General features: G+C 39.6%; 1 protein-coding gene across 2 annotated transcripts in view; it reads left to right on the top strand.

Annotated features, from left to right (window-relative positions):
* LOC119647888 (putative phospholipase B-like lamina ancestor) overlaps positions 1 to 18,429 on the top strand; it is an 88,507-nt gene that overhangs the window by 53,385 nt on the left and 16,693 nt on the right. For both annotated transcript variants that reach the window (XM_038049186.1, XM_038049187.1), the window contains exon 2: positions 13,398 to 13,449. The gene's annotated coding sequence lies outside the window, so the exon portion shown is untranslated. The remainder of the gene's footprint in view (positions 1 to 13,397; positions 13,450 to 18,429) is intronic.

Raw genomic sequence — 18,429 nt, 5'->3', positions numbered from 1 at the left:
TTATGAAAAATGCAGACTCGGGTGAGACGTTTTGTTAAATACGCACAGTATAGCCGTATCATACTATCATCCAGAATACGACAGTGTATTCGAAGGGGAGGTATTGACTACACTAGAATTCCTTCGTTGGTTAAGGATGTTCCGAGCCCTAAACGTTACACAGTCATTCTGATCGACAGCCATTAAGGATTTGTACTCAGTTGTGTCTTCTTTCGGATTGGGAAGAAGGGAGTACAGACGTGTTGAACCACCTGGGCAATACGCTCAAAATTACTTTTCTTTGGGCGCCCGATCAGAAACATAGAACGAAATGAGCAGGCCGATGGACTGGCCAGGCGGAGCTTCGTTCGTGACAATCCCTCGATGGGCGCAGTCTGCGACTCCGTGCTGGCTGTGAAGGCTCACTACCTGTGCTAAGTCAAGGAGGAGGTGCTCAAGCTGCAAACACTAGAACTCAAAAATATTTCTCGTGTAGCATGGGAGCGATTATTCTTCTTAAACACTGCAGGCTGGCTCTACAGATCTGAGTCGGCTTGATTCTACTCCACAGCGCTAAGTGTGTCCTCTGGGGGGCCACAAACTCTAAAAATATTTTCAAAAAAAAATTTTTATATTATTTGATGGAAATGAAATGAAAAAATCCCTAAAGACTTTCTTCAGGTGCTCTGAGGAGGCTGCGAGGAAGACGGAACAGCAACCTATCGGGCAGTTCAAAACCAAGTGGCCAAGGAGAACTTCCATCGGGAAGCACTGTACTCTTTTTGGCTTGCTGGCCGCGATGCAGTAGACGAATGTTACAAGGCTTAATAAGAGCCATCAGACCCGAGCATTGCACTTTCTAGGATTCAAACATTTTTCCTGTCCTTTTTTTGCTAGAAATTTTTTTAGTCGACTCTATAGCTTTCATTATTTGTTGATTTTTTTCCAGCGTTGACGCAATTTATTGTTGTTTCGATATTCATGTACTAGCTGCTCTTCGGTATTATTGAGTTAACTGACATCCTTCAAAACTGAACTGAGCAAACCTGAAACTCTAACAATGAAGACGACAAGGATTCAACAAAGGAAACATTCATTCTTTTTATATCGAAGGGTGAAAATCAACCGCTTACTCCTTGAGTAACATATTTGTTTGAAACCATTGCTTTTACATTCAAACAGTAACTTTTTCAAGGGACACTTTTATTAGTTGGGTACCCTTAAGAAGCAACTGCTTGTCGCCTTCTTCAGTGCTAGAATCAGAATCAGAATTCAGTACTTAAATTCCGTTGACATCTTGAGGGAGGAACAGACCAAATGGAGAGCAACTTACTGCCACTCTTTTTGGTCCCCGGTCTCCTCTTTTTGGGTTTAACGCCCAAGGTTCAAAACTTATAAGGGGGCGAAGATACTACTTCTTCACGTTGCTTCCAGAGCAGAGGTGAGGCAACATTTGATGAGTTGCTTCTGCCCTTGTACCAAGCTATTTTCATCCCCTTTTGATTTTTGTCGATTAAATTATTGATAGCCCGGTCAGTGTATTCGTCAAATTTGCCGGCATCCAGAATATACATATTTTGTCCCTTTCCCAATGCTCTTTAAGAATATAGGAAGTATTAATATCCGACGGGTAATGTGTTCGGAGGAGGCGTCCTTGCCCGGAAGGGCGTGGTCTGATGTGTTAGCGATAAATCGTTTGATTCAGTTTGCTGTAGATCTCCATATCTTTCCTATCCTCCTCAATAACAGTTATGAAAGTGGTACTTGTAAGGATTTGAAATAGGATGTAGTCTTTTAGACTACGGTTAGATAAAATTAATTCAATTTAAATTTATAAAAAATATTTCTTTTATTGTCTAAAGTTTTGTTATTAAGAAAGGCATATATAGTATTTTGCCACTAACATTATTTGTCATCCTTACACTTGGGCAATAAAGAAAATATTTTCCAGAATCTGGTAGTTGATCTTGATGTAGTCATTTGAGAAAATTGAGCGTATTTTCGTCGTCACTTTTATTCGATAATGGTATGACCGAAGCTAACTCAGTTTACAATTTCGCCTTGAAGATGAACGAAAAGAGGGCGTTGTTAATCGAAACTCCTTTTAGCTTTTTATAAGACTGGCTCCCAAAACAAGCATTTGTCTTCCGTGCGAATTTTGATTCTTTTTGTGATCCATTTTGTTGTTGGTGCGGCCAATCTTCTACTAGAGCGATCATTTCCTTGACCGAGATACTTTGGAAGAGAGCTTGATGTCAAAGGACACTAAATTCCATCATTCTCTTTACTCTATCAACTGAACTACTAGGGGGAATTCGCTTGAATTCTTGACCAATATTGCCTCAAAATATTTCTTCATATTCTAGAATTCTTTCAATAAAGCAGAAAATCGAAATCTGCCAGGAGATTTTCCATTTGTGCTGTATTTCATATGACAACTACTTCTACTGCTTGAGAGAAAAATCCCACGGGGAAGAGTGTCGGAAAAACAATGAGAAAAAATGTCCATACTATTATATATGAAGCGGCGAATAGCAAAAGGAATTGTCTATAGAATTCTATTATTTCCACCGAAATAGTATAAATTGAGCCTTAGAGGTCCGGCATTCGGAAGTCCAATCATTGATTTAAACTTGAAAGATGACAATTCCTTAATATGCTTACATTGATGTAACCGTTAATGGAAAATGTTGGGGCTGTTAGATTACTGTTGGAACCGAAGCTTACCTCATCCTCAACCCGAATGAGACATGTAATAATCCTGTTGAAAAGCGTGACTTGCTTGGTTCACTCTAGCCTATGTGTGAAGAGACTCCTTCAGAAATTTAATACCATGGAATCAGCTGCAGTTGAGGTTACAAATTTGACGATAACAATTGCTTCATGCTTGAAGCGCTACAAAAAGTAACTGCTCTCTTTGTCCAAATTTCTTGAAATCTATTTGTTTTTTAAAATATATATTTTTGAAAAGTTCCATTCTATTTACTTTGCTTAATTGGATGTTAACCAAATCTTCACGAACTTCGACTTATGCTTTGGGTCATTACCGTCGTGAACTAACCCAATCCAATCACCAAAAAAGAGTAAAGTATGGTGGAAGGCAAAATCCTTTGAAAACTACCGTACTTTGGTCTTTTTACCCTGCCTTTTCTTCTTAGATATTGTCCGAAGAAGAAAAAATATATATATCGGGAATTCATAAAAATATGCTCTTTACATATACATATGTATATGCAAAAACAAAAACACTAAAAGGCAATTTTAATTTTGCACCAAAAAAGGAGCAAATGGTTCCCGAAATACCGTTTATTTGGCGATTCGATACTTCTTTCGATCCAAATACCCACACAAAAGCGATAGAATAATTGGCTTGTTCCAGATAGTTTACTGAACAATTAAATTTCAAATCCATGATTTGATTTTCTGGTAATAATGGTTATGACTTCATATGAACTATTGTAAATGTTTTCTTCCTGGCTATCTGTCTGTCTATACAAAATTTCATAAACTATTGTTCTATTGTTCTTGGCATCTGAATCGCAAACTCTAGAATGTACAATTTAATTTTTTATTGATATTGAGTTCGTGACTTTAATCAAATTGCCCTCTAGGTCAGACCATGGGTGACATATATAAAAAGTCTGTATGACTACACACTTGATTGTTACAACAAACGAAAGTATAGAATACACAACACTAAAATGAGTATTATTTAATAGTCGTAGACGATGTTTTCAAATTAGTTGTTGTGAAATTCCGATAGTTCATGAAAACAGCACTCAAGGCTTTATTGAAACTATTCACTCAGTGGAGAAACAGGTGCAAGTATGATATATTATGGCTTGCAGCATTTCCTAGGTGCATTAAGTTACTCAATTCAAGCAATGAACAGCAGAAATATAATATTTTTGACCAGAAACTTTATTTCCTATATTATGGATGTGGTTGGATATATGTAAGTTTATTTATATGAAAGGAAAGCATTTATTGACCTCTCCCTGGTACCACCTGGTACCACCCAAGGCTAAATAGCCAAGAATAGTATTTTTCTTGCCCCATTTCTAGAATTCACACAACATGTATGTGGGTCTAAATAGAAGGTGAAAACTTTGGTTTTTCTGGTAAAATTTGAAAGTGATGGAGTTGTGAGAGTGTGGGGGAAAGAGCTCTGGATTTTCGTGAACAGCTGCGCCGGGCAGTTCTAGTTTTTGGTAATTGCTTCGGATTTTTTCCACTGTTGCACCCTTATGACTTTCAACTAAATATGGAAGAGAATATGCGGGAAAATTTAGTAAAGAGAAATCACAATTGCTGGGGAGAACGACTTCATGACAGTATTCTTACTGAGTATGAAATTTTTAGTACCCAGTCAATTGGATAATTTCAGTTTACCTAGTTTCTTGTCATTCTCCTTCTTCTTCTATGACCCTACCTAGTCCGAAGACACTCCTTGGTCTCCCGAAGTCTTTGTCTTCTCAGTCGAACAATTGCGTCCCCTAATTTCGGAAATGGACCAGCGGATTACTTACGTTGTCCACTGAGTACTCCCCTGTGTTTTATGGTTTTCTAGGTATTCGTATATCTTCCACCTTGTGTTTGAGCAGGCGTTTAGGGATCTTTCTAACGTCCATACGCTCTACATGGCCTGCCCACTGAGGATTTCTAATCTTAATATGGATGACGGTTTCTCATTCGTCGTGTAACAGGTGTACCTCACTGTTGTATCTCATTCGCATCCGCCGTCCACCAGCACTGGGCCTAAGATTCTCCTAAGGACTAGACATATGAGAACATTCATTTTTCATTCAGCTTTAACCTTTGTAGCACAGGACAGACAGAAACAATCGATGCATCGATGCACGCTCTCTATGAAAATGGTATTTCCGCTGTATTGGGAAAGGCTGTATTGAGGCAAATTTATTTTGTTCGCCCTCAAAACTATAAAGATACTACCTTCAAAGAGCGAAAGTCATTGAACTTGACTTGAGGTCCAAAAGTTACAGTCGTAACATTCTCTGCTTTGAGTACAATACCAAATACCTAATACCACAGCAACATCTACGAAACTATGTATGAAAAGTGCAAATGTTGCCAACTTCCATACATAATTTTTTAAGATTAAGCAATCATTTAATCCTGTAAATTTGGTTAGGAAGTAAACCAATTTTGTTTGAAAAGTCGTTAATTTGATTCGGAAAAATGTTAATTTGATTAGGAAAATTGTTAATTTGATTTGGTAAATTGTTAATTTCATTTTTCAACTAGAAGTGATGATGCTATACATAGAGGTCTAAATCCGATTCGTTAATCACCACGACTCGAATTAGAGTCGAATCTTACTTTTCTTGCCTATGACGCTACAATTTAAAAGCAACGATTGCGCAGTTCGCGTTGAGATAATCGTTTGCATTCTACCTTGCCTTTGAGTAGGCGTGTGCCTTTTCGACTAAAATGATTCCTATGCAACTCCTGGTCTGTGTTTAACACAAGCAGCTGAATAATACCGAAGAAACCTGCTCCAAACTATCAACCAATTTATCGGTGTTGTTTTCCAAAAATCGCCAGATCGTGCGTGGAACAAGTTTGTGGCCCAATTTGGGGGTCATCACCGTTTGTGAAAGTTACTCTTATTATAGAGTTGCCCGCGGTATGCATGATAATGCAGTGCCAAAGAAAACACGGCAAACGGGGTAAAACCTCCCACTTAAGATCATCCTCTTAACTTCATTTTAGTTGAAATGTGGAGGATATTTGTTGGCCAAAGATTGAAGAAAATGTCAGTTCTTGGCCACCATTTTTTATTCAAATTACATACATACTCCTGAACCAAGGGAAAAGGGAGAGTTGATTTTTGAAATACAGTATACCGAACTTTTCTTCATTTTTCTTCTTCTTGTGGCTCCTTGACTATGTTTTTCGTCTTGCAGAAGGATGACTTGTATACGACAATTCAAGCTTTTCTGCAAAATCGTCCAATTTACACAGTAAAGCTGACCAACCGTTCCTTGTCTTTTCCAATATTTCCTAGTAAATCATGGAACAGCGAAACATTCTTGCTTGAACGTGGGTTCTGGTGTATTTCCTGATACCTCGCGCCGTAGAGATAAAAATCTGGCCTGGGGTGGAAATTATAAGGGTTCTTCTATTATACTTGAGCAATTTCGACGTTTGTGTGGGAAAATTCCGGGCCTGATGAGAATCACTTCCTTCTCCTTTCCTAAGGTGAGAGAAACTCAAAAGTATACCATATACCTCTACGTTAGCTATTATCCATGCCTGGACCATATTGCCGCTGGTTGCTTGCTTACTGAAGCAGCTGCTTAAAATTTAATGCTGCGCCTGGCAATACTCCCACATATTGGTAAACTAAAAAGTAGACGATGTGAATCCTAACATTAAGAAACATTTAATTTCTCTTATAGCTGTTTGTGGGGAACTGAAGGGTGAAAGAGCGACTTGCAGGCTTGGCAGAGTCCTAAATAAGGACGTCCGCCAAGTTGGAGTTTCTCAGAAGGTCGTATGGTACTTTCACGAACTCTAGAGTTGACTCTATACAGGCTCGCTTGGAAGTACACCATCCAGGAGAACAGATCTCAGAAGTGGGAGGAAGGGAATTGGGGGCTACTGCAAACCTTTCAACACGAAGTTGTTGCAGGGGGAATTGGGACACTGCGAGAGCGTCTGTTACCAATGAAAGGCGAGAGCTGCTATACTATCATTTGAACACTTCAAAGCACCTAGCATGGATGGCATCTATCCAGCGATGCTGAAGGAGGGTTTAGAGCACTTAGAGCAACTTCTAAGAAATATTTTCCGAGTATGCCTTATTAATGTCGAATTGATTTTATTAAATAAAGGATTGAACTACGCGACACCGGACTTGAAAATGAGAATCGAAGACACGATTATAGACGTCGAGAGAGCTAATAGGTATCTGGAAAAGGATGATTGGGAGAAGACAAGGTCTCTCGTTAAAAAAATTATTCAAAGAACGGCTTTACGGTTTCTTACCAGGGGACAGGCAAATCGTCAGACGCTGCCTCACCTCTGCCCACTCAACATCTGCGAGCCGCTTTGGTTACGCTGCTCCCAGGGCAGAGGTGAGGCAGCGTTTGACGATTTGCCTGTGCCCTGGTAAGAAACCGTAAAGCCGTCATCGCCTGACATTTTTGTAAAGTTTGGGTGCTAAGCCCTAAACGAGAGGTCCGTGGACCAAAAAAAGAGGGAGTAAGTTACTCCCCATTTGGTTCGGTCCAGCATTAAGTTGATGTGTGCTTAGGACCCCACAATTCTCAAAAAAAAAAATAATCGCACTATTACTAACAAAGTTATAATAGGTCAAAGTTGTTACCTCTGTGCAAATTCAAGGTTTTGAATGTCAGTATCACGCGAAAGCGGATATTCTTACATAATATATGCATATATTACGTGCTAGGTACTAATGGTATAAATGTCCACCCAAAATATTTTTATAAAGGAAATACAGAAAACCTTTCATACTTGAAGGGACCAGCTTCCGGTTTCCTTTTTGGCACGCTGGGTGAAGTCCCCTAGCGATAACCTTGAAAGGCCTGTTATTTTTGTCTTCGATTTTTTACATATTCAGCTTTTTCGAGAGGGTACTATAGTCATCTGCGTGTACTTTCTAAACATTATTGTTTAGAGTAATTATTTAATACTTCTTTATCATGGCTGCCGATAGTAGGGTTTTATTTTTCAGATACTTATCGATTCCGCTAATACTAATCCATGGGAGAAGCTTCACTTTCAATTTCATTACGTTCCTCGCTTTATTGATTTTCACCGGACTTTGTCTAATGATTTCCAGTGGCGAGTCTGCCTTTCTTTTCTTAGACGCTCTCCTTGTTTGCCCCAGTTTCGCTAGCCAATTATTCTTCATCTGTGTGGTATCCTTTTGGTTCATTTATACTAGGGCTACGGTACTTCGCCGGGGGTGAACTAGCCTGAGATGTTCTCTTAAGGATTTCATTTTGATGCTATAGTTCTTTAATTTTCGAATTAAGCTGTAATGTAAGTTTCTCTAGCTTGTTGAGCTTTTCGCGCAGTTTCTCATTTTCCATTTCCTGAGGTGTTTTCGCTACCTTTTATAGTTTTAGGCTTTCCTTCCTCCCTAGTGGTATTTTTTTGTTGTTTGGGTTACGTTTTAGATCGATGGTGATGATCTTGTAACCCGTCGAACTCCTGCTAAAAGGGTCGAACAGATGCAATGAAAGGTCCTCCCCAGAATCAGTAGGGCCAACCTCCTTAGATTTTCCAGCAAAACTGGTCTGCCACCTGGAGTATATATTCCATTGTTTTGTTATATTGCATTTGGATGCGTACTATTATATTTATGCTTCTTACCAGGTTCAGCTGTATATCAGAGTGTACTCTGGGACGGCACTACCACTGGGAAGTGTAAGTCGACTTGGTCCATGGACAATGATCGTTGCTGGCCTTTGCCGAGTTTAAGGCCATCAGGAACTTTACCTTGTGTATCTGAACCCATTCAAGCTCCAGGCAACAAAATACAACAAATCTTTAGATACGTAGAAAAATAATGTGTTGGCTTGATAGGTAGTCTATCGATTCCCCAACTAGAGATTCATCAATAAGCTGGCAAACAGATTATTAGATTCTTTCTTTGATGAAAACATTATCTTAAAATTTAAGCAAATATTATTTTCCCTTCATTTATATTGAAAAAACAAAACAAAAAAACAAAATATATGCTAGTTTCAAAACAGACTTATCCTGTTATGAAAAACAACCGAAATTTCAAACCTTTAACTTTTCCAGACACTGTTATTATGTAAATAACAAAACGGCAAGAGGTTATCATTCTTTTCAATGTTAAATTTCTATGCAAGAAATGTAAATGTAACTTGAATTCTAAAATGAAATTCCACTTTTTTTTCTTAAGAAAACATTCTGACAGGTTCCATGAATTGTTTTATGAAGAATTAATTTCTATGCAACTTATTTACGTAATATGTCAACGTTTTCGCTCAAGTTATTTGAATAATACTAACATGCTTAAATATATATCTATAAATAAATTAAATCACGTTACGCCCACATAAAACAACTAAGGATCTTCTGAAAATTCTTTAAGAAAACATTCATAATCCTCTGAAAGGACTTTCTGTCTCCGACTCTCCAAACAACGTCTGATGCCAAACTAACACTGCATCAAAATCAGCTCCTATGCAATCGTTTAGAAGAAAACCTCGTCTAAATCCAGATAAACTTGAAATGAAATCTTTTAGAATGTCATACAGTCAACGATAAGATAAGGTTTTCATTAAATTTTAAAAACGGTTGAAATGTGGTCCCCCGCAACAAGATTTTAATTTCTTTTTGGAAATTGCAAGTGCATGTGGTAGAGATTAAATAAAATTCGACTGTAGGTTGACGAATTATTCAATTTGTGCGGCTTTTGTTGAAAGTTTGCTTAAAATATTTTCAGGAAAATATCTGACGGGTTTTTAAGATTATGTCCACATTGTTGAGGCATGCAAGATTATATCAAACTATAGATGAAAGGCTTAGTCATTTTATTTATTTTGTTGAGGAAAGAAAGATTGGGGATCAATATTTGATTAGGAAGTTAGATAATAGGTGACTAGTGCTGTGTATTTATCAATAGGGGATTTACTTTGATGACTAAACCTTTACCAGACAGACGATTTTCTTATCTACTCAAAACTTTCATTATTTCTCAGATAAAATGTCTTATTACTGTAATTATCGCAGGGGCTACTACTACTAGTCGATACCTTTCATTTGATATCCAACATGGCTATATTCGGTTAAAAAAATTTGTACACCCCCCCTTTTGCATGTAAATCTCAACGTAGAACGATATCCCGCATTGCATGTCTGGGCGTTCACAGTTCCCACCTTCTCTCCTTCGTGTCAATCGGTATAGCCGTTTCTGAGAAAAGTGCGTGTGACAGACAGACAGACAACTTGCCGTTAAGATCAAACCCGAATGGTTTATCAGCGCTTTTGAAACATGCATGGGACCTTAATCCACCTCTTCACTCATCATGTAGCAATATCTCTGTTTTGGTTCCAAAAGTGGTTCAATGTTGCCGCCAGCAACGGTTATGATTAAAATGGAATCTTCGAAGGTCCTATTATACCACCGGGTTAGAGTGCTCATAATATAAACAATGATTACCCTTAATAAAATAACTCTGGTTTATATAAGAATTTTTTTTCGACCCCCATTACAGTGATAAGTAGATATTGGCATATCCAAAGAGCTCAGACTGAACCTTACCGGGAGAGAAGCATTTTCCGACAAAATAAGTATCAGATAAATGTTTCTCATATACCTCTCCTTCTTCGATGGCGCTACACCCCAAATCGTAACTTGACATCCCGGATGCATTTCCTCCAACTATCTCGATCTAAAGACCGCGCCCTACAATTAAAAAAATCTTAGAATTGATCTGCAATTTGCGTCCACTGCGTCCTCCCAACGTTTCTTTGACTTTCCTTTTGATCGGCTACTATTGGCTCTGTCTTTCAGCACTCGTTTCGGAATACTTCTCTCATGTATTCATTCGATGTGGCCAGCCCATGGCGATTTGTAAATTTTGTCTAGCGTCGATGCTGGTGTGGGTCATTAAATAATTCATACAATTCATGATTCTATCCTTATTCGCCAGGCATCTACTTCGTTTACGGTTCTAAAAAAACATTTCGAAGAACTATTCTCTCGAAGATATCGATCTGCTTTTACAACATTTGTGTCAAAGTCCACGTCTCCCATCCATGCAGCAGCAAGTGACGAACACAGTTCCCACCTTTTCACCAAATTTCGAGTCAATCGATATAGCCGTTTCTGAGAAAAGTGCGTGTGAGAGACAGACAGACAGACAACTCACTGTTAAAACCAGACCCGACTGGTAGGTGCATGGTAGAAAGAGTTTTCCCCGACCGGTGGAACAGGCAAAAACTAGTTTTGCTCCTGAAGTCGAATAAGCACCCAAGACACCCATCATCATACCGACCGATTTGCCTCATCGACACAGCAGGAAAGATGCTCGAAAGAATCATCTGCAACAGACTGCTCCCTATCATTGAATATAAGGATGGACTATCGGAGCGACAATTTGAATTTCGACAATCCCACTCAACGGTCGACGCCGGGGACGTTATTTTGAAGTTGTCTCGGGACGCGATGTCGTCTAAAAAATGCTGTGCCCTGGTGACGTTGGACATCAAAAATGCGTTCAATTCCGCAAGTTGGGAGTGGATAAAAGGCTCACTGGCTAAAACAGGTGTCCCTAGTTAATTGACTAAGCTCCTCGACAGTTACCTTTCGGAGGGACACTTTGGTACGACACGGATGAGGGATTCAAGCAGTACACTGTCACCGCAGGAGTACCACAGGGCTCAGTGTTGATTCCTCTCCTGTGGAACGTCATATAAAATGGGGTCCTTGTCCTTTCCGTGCCAAAGGAGGCCACGATAGTCGGTTTCGCAGATGATCTAGCTGTGGTTGTCGTCGCGAAACAACCTGAAGACGTTAAAATGTACGCTAACGAAACCATTAGCGCCATAAAAGCGTGGCTGGAGATGGTCCAGCTTGATCTTGTGGAACAAAAGACGGAGGCGGTCTTGATTACCAATCGTAAGAAGAGGAATACGGTTAATATTCATGTTGGTGGTCACGTCATCATTTCGAAACGGGTTATCAAATACCTAGGGGTGATAATTGACGCTAAAATCAACTTCAAGGGACATCTGGACTATGCCTGTGAGAAAGCGGCAAATACCAGCGTTCCGTTAGCGCGAATGATGCCTAGCATTGCAGGCCCAAGATACAGTCGCAGATTACTTGTGGTCGGAGTGCTCCATACTATTACACGCGGCACCAGTTTGGGAGGAAGCACTAGCGTGTGAGAGTAATCGGAGGAGGGTAAATATGACTTACCGCCCTGTGGCGCTAAGGGTGTGCAGCGTCTTCAGAACAATACCAGGTGAGGCAGCATGTGTTGTTGCGGGAATGATCCCGATAGACATTGTGGAAAGTGAGACCCCCTGCCTGTACGAGAAAAAGAAAATGAATCCTCCTGAAAAGGATGCAGAATACCGATAGGCGGCAAGGCGAGAGTCACTGGAGAAGTGTCAGCAACATTGGGACGACTCGCAGAGGGGTCGCTGGACCCACACTTTGATTCCCCGTATGGAGAAGTGGATTCAGGTGGTTACAGGAAGTACCTGTACCAATTCAGGCTGGATGATTCTCCCTTTTGTCCTGAATGTGGTTGCACACCTGAGGACCCGGAGCATGTTATCTTCCACTGTTCACGATTTTTCTCAGAAAGGAGGAGTCTGGAAGACTCCCTGAAAACCAACCTAAGCCCGCAGAACATCGTCGGGGAAATGTTGAAGTCGGAGGGAAACTGGTGGGGAAGGAAGAAGAAGAAGGTGGGGGTGGTTTTACTGGGTGAGAATCCCACACGCTACTGCAACCTGACGCGGTAGTGTCTTTGTAAAATTTCCACCTCCATCCATAAAAACAAAAAAAAGACGGACAGACAGACAGATAGACATTGAACCGATTTTACTTTAAAAATCGTTCAACGGTTCATCTATTAATGCTTGCTTGGGCGTTGATGGGGCTTAATATCTCTTCCCTGAATTTTATTTATATATCTGAATTCCAGAACATTTCAACATCTCCCTATTTCTACTAAAAATTGCTTTCTTCAGCGGAATAATCTTCTCATTCCACACATTCTAATCCAGCCTCGTTTAACATAAATGATACCTTTCCGAAAATCTTAGACATCGAACTGCTTGAATCTGGAATATCTTTTGTTTATTTACTTTTCCAACGCGAACATCTTTCAATTGTACTTGGCATCAGCAAACGTAGGTGGTCGATTTACATTCAGGAATATCATGGCTGTGAATTAATAGTAATTCTGATATCATTTAGACATCACTGTTTATACCTAACGCCCCGGCACGAGTCAAATAGTTTACACTATAGAATTACACTCATCATAATTGTATAAATATGAGAATTATATCTCTTTATCATTTATATGTGTTAAACGTATTTAATGGCATCATGAAGATCTGATTGCCGACTGTATACACACGGGTCAATTTACTCTAATGTTTACGTTTACATTACAATTGTTGGTATGTTTTGTCTACCAATTTCAAGATTAATATTATATCTGTATCGTCTTTTCGAATTTACTTGTTATCGCGGGGTCGATGCCATTGGAGATATGGGCCGATGATATGTTTTATGTAAATTTAATTTGGTACTATAATTTGATTACTGATCAGCATTATTTGTTTTTTCTATCTGTATCTTCATGCTTTTTTCTTTCGTAGTTATAAATAGCTTCAGAATTTATCTATTCTTATTACTTTATTTACAGTTTTTCAATGGGTTGACACGCGAAACTTTTATTCCTGAGCCCAGGATTTAAGGTAGGCCTATCGTTATTTACCTTTTTCTGTTTGAATTTAAATATTTATTACCAAATGAAAGTAAATTTAAAGTAGGTTTAGATAAGTACACAGTAGAATAGTATGACAAGATATGCGGATAGCATCCATATACTTCGCAATCTATTCCAAAATAAGTAGTTGCCTAGGATATTTTTCGCTTTCTATTTTAAGTCTCAGCACGTTTGATTTAAGTTTCAACACTTTTAAAAATATTAAACAAACAAAGGATCACCATGAAGTATATAAAAATAGTGGACGTTATTTTTCAAATAAAGTTCCGGGTATACGCTAAAAAAAGAATATAATCCTTGGGCTTTCAAAATATCATAAATGTTCACATGTTTTTCAATTTTTGGGATTTTTGGTGACACGTGAAGCGTACATGTGCGATAAATGATGTCCCACTTTTTGTTTCCGAATTTAGTCTTTTAAGGGGTTTTCCGACTGTTTAAATCCAAATATTTGATGGATTACATTATAAATAAAAAAACATCATATAAAACCGAACCTTTCCAAGGGCTTATTTTTTGAGGTATTTTTCGATTAGTTTTTCATATATTTCAAGTTGTATCTTGGCTGCAGTTTGGCAAATATTGGTCTTCAGGTTTTGGAAGTTTTGCAGTAAAATCTTGTCAGTGCCAAATAGAATAGCATTTGGCTCTGATTAGTTCGTCCAGCAAATAATCCTTTTGACGTTAATCCATCTCTTTACTCATCATGTAGCAGTATTTCTGCTTTGATTCCAAAAGTTATTCAATGTGGCTGTCAACAACTTTTACGATTAAAATGGTATCTTCCAAGGAATAAGGTTTTATTATAACACCGGGTTAGAATGTCCATAAAATAACCAATTATTGTCCTTAATTAAATCACTTTTTTCTCGCCCCCTATACAGTGATAAGCGGATATTGGCATATCCAAATTGTGGAGAATCAGCCTTACCGGGGGAGACGCATTTTTCGAGAAAAAAAGTATCAGATAAATGCCTTCCTCATCCTCCTTCTTTTTGGATGGCGCTACAATCTAAATCGATCATTGGTCTCCCGGATGCATGGCCTACCTCGATCCAAAGACCACGTCCTCCAGTTAGAAAATGTTAGAATTGACCTGCAATCTGCATCCAATGGGTCCTCCCTCCTTTTTTTGGCTTCGCTTTTAGTCGACTCTGCCTTTCAGCACTCGTTTTGGAATCCTTCGTTCGATCATTTTTTCGATGTGGCCAGCCCATTACAATGGTCCACGTTTCCCATCCATACAGCAGTACGGGACGAATTAATATTTGGTAGATGCGTAGTTTATTGCGTCTGCATACTTTTCTCGATCTCATTGTGGGAAGGATCGCATAAAATGGTTTATGGGCAGTAGTAATCTGCCTTTGGATTTCTTGTTTTTGGTTTCCTTCCGCCGAGAGTAAGGCTCCAAGGCAGACGAATTGGTCCAGCTGTTTGAAATTATGCTCCCCCATTGTATTGTTCTACATACTAGCAGCTACCTTTCGAGTTTGGGCCATATATTTCGTTTTGGATTCATTGACCCTGATTCCCAATTCATTCGTTGCTGACTCGAACTGCTCCAACACTTCCTTCGCACGAAGCATCGATCGGGCAAAAATGTCCACGTCGTCTGCATACCCCATCAGTTGGGCGGAGTTTACCAGTAACGTATCTCTGGTATCAACTGAGTCCACCTTCCTGACGACGTATCCGAGCATCAAGTCAGGTTTCGGTGGGATTCATCATTCTGTACCACTGACAGAAGTAATCGAACTGTTGGTTCACACGGTGGTTGGTCCGATGTCATATTCGCAGCAATTTTCAAGCACCTGCTTAAGTGCGAATATCCATTGTCGATCATCCAGGTCTGAAGCCACCTTGGTATTCCTCGATAATGTTACCTATATACCCGCTAAGTCGTCGTTTGATTATATTCGTCAGCACCTTGTAGCACAACAACGATATCCCTCTGTAGTTTTCGTAACGCAGACGATCCTAATTTTTGTACACTGGACAAATTACACTTTCCCTCCAGATGTCGGATATATAACAGGTTATCCAAATTCTGCTTATTAGTTTGTAGATTCTTCTGGTCAGTTTTGTTTTTCCTTCTTTTAAAAGCTCGGCTGGGATGCCATCGATTTTGGAGGTTTTATGTGATTTCAATTTAAACAAAGCTGGGTCATTCGGAGTGACAAAGGGGTGAAAATATGACATCGTTGGGTTCAAGAGGTCTTGAAAATACTGAACCCACCTTGCTTTTACTTGAGTGGTGTCGCTGATGATATTGTTATCCTGATCTTTAAAGAGGTTGGTTCACGGTTTAAAAGCTATCCTCATCTGTTTCACTGTGCTAAGTGCTACTCCTACGTGAAGACCAACCCATAAATACTGTAGTTCCACTGTCCTGTCGACACGCGTTTGCATGCTTCTGTGGTAGCCAGGTTAGGAAATGTGGGGGACCCCTTTGGGCATTTCAGTTTCTCACGTGTCATTAATCAAAGTTTCACATGTTATATAATGCGTGGGACCGGACCGAGACCTAGAACACTAAAAAGGAAAAATGTCAAACTTAGTGGAAAACACATGTGAAGTTAAAAAGTTAAGTAAATACCGAGTCGACCGCGGCAGTGAAATTGTTCCTGGGCCCGCTCCCCGCAATCGAGAGGCAAGATGTTTCCCCTACCTCAGATTTTTGAGAGGCCTTTGGGATTCCCACCCTATCTTAGCATTTTAGACCATCAAAATGGAGGAAGTACCTCGTCGTAGATTAGGACGATAATTATAAAAACCAAAACGGAAAAACGCGGAAATTTACTCTTCTTTCTTTGGAATCGAACAACGAGATTAGAATGCAGCTAGATCCCAGCTAGCTGCGACCACCATTATCCAACCAAATGCCACGCACGCAACCACTATTTCTTTCACACAAAGCAGAGAAGATGAAAACGAGAAAATGACTTAATCCGCACAAGTCTAGTCTTCGCTGTTTGAAATCGGAAAGTTAACCGAAGACGAAGCATTGGGGACAGCCAGATCCAGCCTCATGCCACATAACATATCTCTATTCTCAACCAAATATTCACCACCACTCAGCATCCTCCTCCAGACTATGAAGAGAAGAGGTCTGCTTTCGTCTTCAGGGGGGTCGAAACGCGAGCGTTTTCAATTTCATGTATGACATCGACATATTGGAGGTAGCCAAATCGTTACAATCCTTTGTTTCCACTTTTGTATGCGTTTTCCCCTTCGCCGACCTGTCGCAGACGTAGAAACGTTTTACTTTTGACTCTTCTGTCTTGCTTGATTGAATTGAGAAAGCTAACGGATTGCAAGATAGGACATAGTATCACACTAAAGACCCTCCCTCTTGATGATTAGTTTTTTACTCGCCACAAGAAGGAGAATAACCGCGCGTCGAAAGCTAAGAAAGAATTGTCATTCGAATAAAAAGCAAGAAGAGACAGTGTCTCTGGCTTCCAGCTGATCAAGCCGGCATTCCAAATAATTAAGGCAGAGCCCCTAACGAGACCTAAAGCCTTAAACACAACCCAAACGAAGGTCAGGGAAAGACACTTCTCAGGACCTGGGCGCATCTGTAACGACACCCAAAGGCATTATAATGCGAAGTCTCCACTACACAGTACAAAGAATGATTCGACTTTCATGGAATATTATCAAGAAAGGATAAGAAACTATCAAGGTGGAATGTAAAAATGAGGCTCAGGGAGGGTTGCTTTTGGAAAAAGCTGTGTAACCCAAGGTGTAAAGGACGAATTCAAGTGCATGTGGAGCCTAGCTCGGAAAAAGTTGAGAAACTGTTGTCCCTTAATCTGGTATATTAAAACGAAGCTGGAGCTAGAATATACTATCTTCCACTGGTTCAATTCTTTGGTACCAAACAAATGCCCATATTGGGCACTATTTGTAAAGACTATCGTCTTTTGGCCATAGCGACCTTATAATGATTCAAGAATTGACTATTGAAAACCATAGGAGCCCAGGTATTGAATAAATCGAAAAAGAGGCGAATTTCCATATTTAGGTTACCCAACTTGATCAAAGTACCCGTTCCAACGCGTTTGCTTGTCTTTTTTGTTATGCAGATGTTGGCTTTCTTAATACTTCGGATCGCTGTGGGCTATTGCCACCTATCTTAAATCCAGTACATCTGGTCTTGTACTGAAATACGCAGAATCCAAAAAAGCTTGTGATAATTGCAGATTCTATAACCAGCTAAAACAAGATTTGCTAAGAAGATGGCACTGATCACTGGCCTACTGCCAACATTGTTATCTCTATTATGGATAGACCACGCGGCAGTGTAATCCGCTAGATTAGAATGGTTAACGAGTGGGCTGCCTTAGAACGCAAAAGCTGGTACCAGAAACCAGCAAGGAGGACCCATGTCTTCTTCTTCAAGCATCTTTTTTTCAGCTTTTCCCATCATACCTCGTAGTACAAGTGGCACAAATTCTTAATCTTAACAAAAGAAAAATTCTGTTGATCTATATTTTTTTCATTGAAGTTGATTTTATGATATCACCCTACCAAAAGGTGATTGTCAGTAACTAATTCCCATAAAGAAATTTGATGTCAGCACTGATTCCAAGCTTAGCCGTTCCACATGTCTTTCAGTGATGTTGGAAGTCCCCTGTGGAAACCCTAGAAAATGTGGCTGATCAACGCGTCGATCATCCTCCAACAGTCAAAGGGATCAACGAATCGAAGCCCAAACCCAGTTTTCAACACCACGCCAATCAGCAATTATCATGCAAAAGCTATAATAATGTCGTCCTCTTTCAAAATTTTTTGACAGTTAATGCTTTCGCAAAATCCTAGCACGGCACTTGCAGGTATGACGAACTTTTTTCTCCCTCTGAAAAACTAGGGCTGCGCTGCGGAAATATGCGTCAGAAAATAGGAAAAGAGGTTCGCTAGGACTTTTGTATACGGACTTCCAGGG

The sequence above is a fragment of the Hermetia illucens genome, chromosome 2 (genome assembly GCF_905115235.1).
Source record: "Hermetia illucens chromosome 2, iHerIll2.2.curated.20191125, whole genome shotgun sequence".
Lineage (NCBI taxonomy): Eukaryota > Metazoa > Arthropoda > Insecta > Diptera > Stratiomyidae > Hermetia > Hermetia illucens.
This window is presented reverse-complemented; position numbering and strand designations above follow the sequence as displayed.